At 35.1% G+C, this 7,836-nt stretch overlaps 3 non-coding genes across 3 annotated transcripts; all 3 read left to right on the top strand.

Annotated features, from left to right (window-relative positions):
* Nucleotides 1–5,211: 5,211 nt before the first annotated feature.
* On the top strand, nt 5,212–5,330 carry LOC126971515 (5S ribosomal RNA). The gene has a single exon (XR_007730929.1). It is a non-coding gene; the product is annotated as a 5S ribosomal RNA (ribosomal RNA).
* An 84-nt stretch (nt 5,331–5,414) lies between these two features.
* Nucleotides 5,415–5,533, top strand: LOC126971511 (5S ribosomal RNA). Its single transcript, XR_007730927.1, has one exon. It is a non-coding gene; the product is annotated as a 5S ribosomal RNA (ribosomal RNA).
* An 84-nt stretch (nt 5,534–5,617) lies between these two features.
* Nucleotides 5,618–5,736, top strand: LOC126971514 (5S ribosomal RNA). The gene has a single exon (XR_007730928.1). It is a non-coding gene; the product is annotated as a 5S ribosomal RNA (ribosomal RNA).
* The last annotated feature ends 2,100 nt before the right edge of the window (nt 5,737–7,836 follow it).

The following is a 7,836-nucleotide window of genomic DNA, read 5'->3' as shown; positions in this document are numbered from 1 at the left end:
TAGTAAAGAGGGCAAACTAATAACGATTACAATGCAGATCGAAACTTTTTCTAAATGTATCAACCTCTGTATAAATTATGAGTGTATTTGTGTGTCAATGTGTCAGTTTAAATGTAATATGAAACGAGTTGCAAATGTTATGGTTAATTCATGAAAAATATATCTGTATACCGAGGCGGCTTACTCGCGAGGATGCTCGCTCAGTCAGTGCGCGGCTATTAAAGATAACTTAAAATTTACAAGAAGCAGAATTCTCTAGAGAGAGTAGTATGTAGAGCTCGACGAGTGGACCAGGCATCGCTACCTTCGACCATGATTAAGCAAACTTTTAAGAAGAGTGAATATACTTATACAAATTACTTACACAAATGATTTAAGTTTTCTTTAGTGTTAATTCCGCCAATATTTGTTTTTAAAACAATTCGACACGTGTTTCGCCTCTACACGAGGCATCCTCAGGACGTGTTGTCTCGCCAAAATCTGGCACGAGACTTACGTGTTTTAAAAACAAATATTGGCGGAATTAACACTAAAGAAAACTTAAATCATTTGTATAATTATGGATTTCCGCAAAGTAACGCCTTATTCAATAAATTTTACCTACTTACAATAAATATTGAGTATTTTTTTAACTGAAAGTAATAATTGAATATCCAAGCTGTATTATTATAATATACATTTGCAATCCTTTTATTCCGGCGGAAATGCGAAAATATAACTCAAACTTAACTTCAAACTAGCCAACCGAGATCAGTCTGATATACTTATAAACGGGGTATATATATTAGGTTACTGTTTATTTAGAAAAATAATTGTCCCAAGGGACATTCGACAACTAGTTGTTGACCTTAGATCGTTTATATATCCAGATAGACAATGACAGCTGTGAAAACGTCGAAAAAAATTGAGTTTAGAACTAACCTCTATTTTGAGCAATTCACGCACACGAAACTAATATAAACTAATAAATGATATTATAATTGGAGTTTACCTGCGAGATCAAAACAAAAAATGAGGAGATCTGTAGGAGTACCAAAGTTATCGTCATAGTCCCAATGATTGCGAAACTGAAGTGGCAGTGGGCAGGGCACATAGTTCGACGGACAGATGGCCGTTGGGGCAGTAAAGTCCTCGAATGGCGACCTCGTACTGAAAGACGCAGTGATGGTAGATGTAGTAGATGGTAACAAAATGGACCGACGATCTGTTCAAGATCGCCGGAATACGTTGGATGAGGGCAGCGCAGGACCGAACGTCGTGGATATCTTTGGGGGAGGCATTTGTCCAGCAGTGGACGTCTTCCGGCTGTTGATGATGATGATCAAACTAATATTCCTTGTTGTTGTCTAACAGCAACAGACTCAATCTAGACGTATAATTTATCTAAGTTGTGTACAATGATTTTTTCGCAAGTCATTGTGTTTTAGTATGTACCTTGCCTAACCTGTGGTATTTAAGTGCATACTATAAGATACCGTTAGTTAAATAATATATTAAGTATTTTTTTCAATATTTTATAATATGCTTAGTCACAACAACCTTTATAATCTTTAAATTATGCGTCATTATGCGGATGACAGCTCCTCTACATGGTCATTTAAAATATATTCATAATCTAAAGAATCCGCCATGACACCAGGCAAAGGCAACGATTCACTCAGCCAAAGTAAAAACTTCACGGTTGTAAAAAGAAGAAGTGTGAGCGTGCTTTTATTTCCATTGTACCGGCACTTTATTTTGTTTGAGTCGGATATTATTTAGTCGTTGAGGTATCCTCGCAGAACCCGTTTGTGAGTTTAGGCCGTGACCTTTAGTGATGGGGTACAGTTAATTATGTATCTATCGATATATTTTTTATATCTATCCTTCTATTATTGCAACCTGTGAACTAATAATAAACTTAAAATATATTAATGGAACAATATTTAAATAGTCGCTTTAAGTGGGTGAATTGTAATAATAGACATTGAATGTAATAATAATATTTGATTTTTAAATAAACATTCGAAATTATTGTATCTGTTTTTGTGAAGTATTTATTAATTGCTGCAGTTATATAATGTCAGGATCATATTCAAAATCGTCAAATATCTGCTTTTATTAAGCTCTTAATAAAATAATTCATATTATAGGATTAAAACGCGTTGTATGCAACCGAACTCTTACTCAATGATATTCTCTATTTTTTTTAAAAAAGCCTTGGCCTATCGAGGTAAATATTTATAAATAAAAAGTAGTATTTTAACTATATGTTGGATTCTCACGATAATCATAGAGATTTCTTTAACTAAAATAAAATATGTTTCTATGGAGCAACGGATATCAGGTTCGTTTCACTGTTTCGAAATTTTTCACGTTTATAAACTAGGAGTATTGTTATAATATTTGTTTATAATATATGATCGGGATGATAGTAATTTGTAATGAATTCCTTTAATTAAATAGAAGGGCTCCGCAATTCAGATTGCCCGCTTTAGATACCAAATCTTCCGAGTTGTTATAGTACATAATTATTGTAGCATTATTAATAATATATGGAATAGGTATTATTATATGGTATATATGAAAAAAGGAATTATTATTTAACCGTTCTTATGTACGCAAATAAAGTTTCATAGTATTCAAATCGTTTTGATTCAATACGCCTTGTATCGATACACGTTCTTACAGAGAACATCACTAGATCACGAGTCACTTTTGTGTTCATCTTTTACACCTCTATCGCTGCACTCCTCACATCTATATATGTCTCGCTCTGGTTTCAAACAATGTTAGCATAAACCTCGGGTTCGATTAGGCTGATTGCAGACGATACATATTAATATAATTAACTGAATTATTATTTTATTTCATTTTCATTTCTCTACTTACAACTTAGGGGCAACTCACAACAACTAAGTTATTAAATATTACGATTATTTGTAGGGCGTTCAATGAAGTTAAAATGTGTATGTTGCCGGTAACTTTGAATAAATCTAATTTTATTTTGTAGCATCATATACTTGGAATAACTTATTTCTAAACTTAAAATTTCTTTCTCAAATAAATTTTCATCTTGCACACCTAAAACATCCTGCACTGCAGCAGATGATGAACCTGTACTTCATCATCCTTTCAACGGCCGATAGATTCATCAGAAACTTTATAGGAATTAGATATAATTGTCCCTTTCAGGTAAATTTGTTTCTGCAGAATAATGGTGAATTCACATAATATCCATTGTTATAAATCGAGTTAAGAAATGTCCCGAATCTTGTTTGTAATAGGTCCAAACAATCTTGTGAAACGTTCGGTCCCATTGCAATGCAATTTTCCTTATCGCACTGTAATTACAATAATTCATAAGTCTCAAAAAAGGTCTCAGCCAATGTTTCCTCTTAATAGTCGAGCACTCCAATTCAACGACGAATGATAGAGAATTATTATCACAAACGACAATTTATCACTATTATAATTATATCATATTATTATTAATTGGGTTCATGTGAAAATTAATGTAAAAAATCTTAGAAAATTTATACGTAGATAGAGTCTCTTGGTGCTAGAGAAACGATGAAAACAGACCAGGTGTATTACTTTAATATGGGTTACAAGCCACGTCTTACACTTGCAACTTGTGTCACTTTATTTTAGGGCATTGCTCAAAATAGAGGTTAACTGTCAACCACAATTTTTTTCGACGTTTTCATAGCTGTCACTGTCTATCTAGACGTATAAATGATCTAGGTAAAAAATAGTCGTTCTTGCCAGTTATCGATTTCATGCGATCATTTGGCGCTCAACAATTGCCCCTTAGCCTCTCAATTGTTTTGATAATATTAAAAAAAAACTTAAAACAGCTGAATTGATATTTACAACATCAACTTTTACAAGAAAACTAAAAATTTAGCGTTTAATCTAGTTTGTAGTCGCCCTAACTAGAGACAGATTTAAAAACTCGTGTAAGCGAAGATTCCTTTAAGACGGTATTAAGTAGTTAAAACTGTCAATGGCGATTGTGGTAACGGTATTCAATATTGTGGCGTTTTTAACTGGGCCCATTTAAAATAAATACAATTTGGTGATTAAGTTTAACACTTAATTGGATGTCGTATTAAGATTTTCGATAATTATAATTTAAATTTAATCAAGCGATTTCGGGAGTTAGTAATATAAAAGAAATAAATTATGCAGTATTAACAATGTTGCTTTTTTTTTAAAGTTGAAATATACAGGAGCATAAAACTTGAACGTGTCCATCAAATTAAATATTTTGGGGTTGTCATAGACAGTTATCTATGATGGGAGGTACATATTAAAACACTTTTATTTTATTTTTTTGGTAGAGGAGGACAAACTAGCGTAGATGTCACCAAGGTAATTGATAACCGCTGCCCACATTTCAATTGCAACACTAGAGGAATCACTGGAGCGTTGCCGGTCTTTTAGTAAAGTGTACGCGTTTTTTTTGAAGGAATCCATGTCGTATCGTGCCGGAATGACCGCACAAGGAAGCTCATTCCACAGCTTGCTTGTACGTGGAAGAAAATTCCTTGAAAATCGTACTTTGGAAGAATGCCACACATCCAGATGGTAAGGATGATATCCTAATTTGTAGCGTGTCGTGTGAAAGTGGAATTCGGTGGCAGGTATCAGTTGAAACAGCTCCTCGGAACACTCCCCGTGATAAATGTGGTGCAAGATACACATTAAAGCGACATCTATACGCAACGCCAAGTGGACCAGCCGTTCACAGAGCACTGGGTCCCCGACAATTCGTGCAGTTCTGCACCAGACCAGAGATGACAGCAATACTCCTTAATATGTAATGCTACAAAGGTAAGCTTATGGGACAAAGGACTGCACTTTAAATACCACGCATGGAATCCTGCAACTAGGTTATTAATTCATGAAATAAAAATTCTACGTTTTTAGCCTTTTATTAATAGTTTGTTGTTAGTTAGCGATTTATTTAATAAGATTTGCACAATTTGCTTGCATTGTCTTATAATTGCGTGAAATCGTTCGAGAACTCTTTCGCACAACGTCCAATACACCGGTTCTCGTCCGATCACCGAAGTTAAGCAACGTCGGGCGCGGTCAGTATATAGATGGGTGACCGCTTGGGAACACCGCGTGATGTTGGCTTTTTGTTCATTTTTACACTACTTTTGCTTTGATTTACATACAGTGTGTAATTATAATATGTTGATACTGTTCGAAAGCTCTTTCGCCAACGTCCATATCACGTTGAATACACCGGTTCTCGTCCGATCACCGAAGTTAAGCAACGTCGGGCGCGGTCAGTACTTAGATGGGTGACCGCTTGGGAACACCGCGTGATGTTGGCTTTTTGTTCATTTTAACACTACTTTTGCTTTGATTTACATACAGTGTCTATTTATGATATGTTGATACTGTTCGAAAGTTCTTTCGCCAACGTCCATACCACGTTGAATACACCGGTTCTCGTCCGATCACCGAAGTTAAGCAACGTCGGGCGCGGTCAGTACTTAGATGGGTGACCGCTTGGGAACACCGCGTGATGTTGGCTTTTTGTTCATTTTAACACTACTTTTGCTTTGATTTACATACAGTGTCTATTTATGATATGTTGATATTGTTCGAAAGCTCCTTCGCCAACGTTCATACCACGTTGAATACACCGGTTCTCGTCCGATCACCGAAGTTAAGCAACGTCGGGCGCGGTCAGTACTTAGATGGGTGACCGCTTGGGAACACCGCGTGATGTTGGCTTTTTGCTCATTTCAGTACTTTTTGCTTTGGTTTTCTTACTATTTATTATTATTGGTTGGTATTGTCCAAAGGAGAACCTTTGATTTACGTATAGTAAAAAAATATTACAGCGGGTCCTCGTGAGTGAGAACCTCCAGTCTCTTCCACTACTTCCTATCCATTCCTTTTTCAATCCAGACAGTTTGTACAACATCTATAACCTCATTAGACAAACTTCTGTATAATCCACACACACTTTTATGGCCTACATATTTTGAAGTGATAATTTCTAATAGGTGGGAATACCACTTCGTAACGTAACGCGTTACGGCGCCATGCTATCTGGCTTCCCTTTCACTCACGCATACGACAGCTGTAATCATGCTCCTCCTCTCTCATTCTAACCAATTGTTACTTTTATAGGATTAAATAATTAATTAATTAATGATACTTGTAATGTAGGTGCAAACACAAAATTCTAATGAAATTCAAGAATTGTAACTAAGAATAAAATATATATTAGGTATAATCAATATTAAGATTTTATTTATAAAAATCCTTTCCTTACATTATCATATTAATATACATAATAACCTAAGCTTTTCCTAAGTTAAATAAATAAATATTTTTTTTTTAATAATTTCAATATTAAATAGTTCAATTAAGTACATATTTATTATTCAAACAAAACATATCTCATAACTATATTTAAAATACTACGACTACAAAAAATTAAAACTATCATTAAGTGGAAGCGTACCAAGAATACTGGCAGCATTACCGCGTTGGATAGCAAGACTGATCCGTTGACCGAAATAGCTGCCAGCGCTTGGGTTTCTAGTAGCCTTATTGAGGCACGAAGATAGTATTTTGAACATTCTCCGCGCCTCTGGGCCCCACGGGCCAAGTGTCTCGACACCAAACGGCATAAAGATGTATGACTCACTGAGACCACCATATTTGCGACGCTTGCTGTCTGCCGCAGTCGAAGCAGCAGCCCCAGCACCAACTGACGTAACTTGGACATGAGAAGGAGCCAGAGTGTCGATGCAAGTAGCGTCCCACACCAGCGCCCTTCCCCGTGCCCAAGCCACCAGCGTCATTCCATCAGGACGCTTGTTCAACTAAGTTAAGTTTAAGTAATCACTTCTGTCGGGCGTCCCGAGACGCACACGTTTTTTTAACTAAAAAAAGACTTCTATCGAAAAGTATATCAAAAAAAATGACGTGAACATACGAACATAACCACGAACGAGTAAAGTACAATAAAGATTATCGACAAGAATTTTAAATCCAAATAAAATACGCACTCTCGAAATTACTATTATTTATAATATCATGATGGCCAATTTCGCTTCTCAATTTCGGATAAGCGTCGAGTTGTAATTTAGGCTTTCAGACGGGTTTGCGAAGTGGAATATTGTGGTATTAAGAGGATTACATTCTGCGACGAGATAAGTAATTTGTGGGTGTAATGCTTGATGTTATAGTATACTGTTATACTGCGGTTATGGACAGCGATACCTGCATACTACTGTCCCAAAGTTATGGGACATGAAGGGAAAGTACCTTAAATATCGAAGATAGGCTATTTTACTGAAAGAAGACTTTATGTTATTTTTAAAAGTTAGTAATTCTACATTCAAAGAATTTCTAAAAATTACTTGCCTCGTCTGGGAATCGAACCGACTTAAATGTAAAAAATAAAACACCCCTACTCTTATGATGCCAATCGAAAGAATGGCCAAGAACTAATAACTCTTCTTAAGTAACATAGTATTTTAAAAGAAAGTAGTCAATTAAGTGGGTATTATTTGTAAATTAATTAATTACATGCTCAAAATGTGATATCTCTTGTCATAAATATATAATTATTTATAAAATAATATAAAATAATTATAAAAATAAATAAATATTTATAATTAAATAGCCTGAGGGTGTTCGCTCCAGTCCCAGTCTGTGGTAACATTAAGAAAATTATTTATGTTATTATAACCTTTACCACACAAACGTTTTTTAACAATTATTTTAAATTTCGTAGCACATTTGTTTGAGTACTTTTCTGGGATCATGTTGTTATTGCCCAATAAAAGACTTACTAACTCGACCTAACCCACATGT

Source organism: Leptidea sinapis, chromosome 23, assembly GCF_905404315.1.
Source record: "Leptidea sinapis chromosome 23, ilLepSina1.1, whole genome shotgun sequence".
Classification (NCBI taxonomy): domain Eukaryota; kingdom Metazoa; phylum Arthropoda; class Insecta; order Lepidoptera; family Pieridae; genus Leptidea; species Leptidea sinapis.
Note: the sequence above shows the minus strand (reverse complement) of the source record. Positions and strands in the feature narration are given on the sequence as shown.